A 1,477-nucleotide genomic window follows, 5' to 3' on the forward strand; every position below is an offset into this window, starting at 1 on the left:
TTCCGATCTTATATATAAACATACATATATTTGTGTGTGTGCGTATGGATGTATAGACACACACATACACATATATATATGTATATATATGTATACATATACACACTTACACGTGTGTGTGTTTATACATAACACGCAAACAGACACACGGCTCGCTCAAATTTTTATGTGTGCGTTTTTACAGCTTTTTGATCTTCTTGTCTATAGAAATGGTAAAAAAAACTGAAAAAGAAAACAACAAAACACACACAAAAAAAACGAAAGCAACATACACTAAAGAAAAAAAAATAAACACTAAGAAGCAAAAGAAGAAGAAAAGGGAAGAACGGAAACAAAAGATGAAGAAGAAAGGTGCAATAAAGTTCTTTATGGTTGAATTTAAAGTCAGTTTAATGAGATTCCTCTGCAGACTAATAAATTAGTGACGTAATAACAAAGTCGAAACTATCTCAATTTTCTAACTACTACTACTACTACTACTACTACTACTACTACTACTACTACTACTACTACTACTACTAACACTGCTGCTGCCCTTGCAGTTTCTAATACTACAATTGTTCCTAATGCTTCTGCAGTTATTACTCTCGTTATAGCTGTCACCTTCAACATTATAGCAGCCATGATTATCATCATTATTAATATCGTTATTAAAGGATTATTGTCATCATCGCCATCATCATTGTCATCATCAGCAGCAGCAGCATCATCATAACAATGGTCGTGATGATCAGCATATCATCATTTGTTACTGATCTTCGATAATGATATGGAAATAATAAAACAATATATATATTATGAGCATGCTTTACTAACCGTAAACTTGATTTAAGTTTTTTTACAGGAAACGGAAATGACACAATCCAAGCTTCGCTGAATGACTACTAGATTAACGGTTTCAAATCTTTCAGCAAGGCTAACAAACTGTATGGGGTTGGGATCATATCAACCTCAGCGGTCAACTGGCATTTAATTTGTCTAGTCGGAAAGGATGAGAGATAAAGTTGTCCCCGACAGAACATGACGTCAGAACACAAAGATGCCGGAGAAATGCGGCTAAGTATTTTGTCGGCGGGCTAATGAGTCTGCCCGCTCGCTGCCTTAATAATAATAATAATAATAATAGTAGTAGTAATTATAATAATAATAATAATAATAATAATAATAATAATAATAATAGTTACAGAGTATCTCAACAGGCATGATAGAGCTGCACAATATATTCACTGGGTAATATGCAAAAACCTGGACTTGCCCCATGATAAAAACTGGTGGGAACACAAACCACCCCCAGTACTTGAAAATGATCACATTGCACTCCTCTGGAACTTCACCATTCAAACTGACAGAAAGATAGACGCAAATAGGCCAGACATCATACTGAAAGACTTCAGACAAAAATCATGCCTCCTCATTGATATGACTGTCCCAATTGATATAAACGTATCTGTCAAGACCTACCAAAAACTGAGCAAAT

Source organism: Octopus bimaculoides, chromosome 13, assembly GCF_001194135.2.
Source record: "Octopus bimaculoides isolate UCB-OBI-ISO-001 chromosome 13, ASM119413v2, whole genome shotgun sequence".
NCBI lineage: Eukaryota > Metazoa > Mollusca > Cephalopoda > Octopoda > Octopodidae > Octopus > Octopus bimaculoides.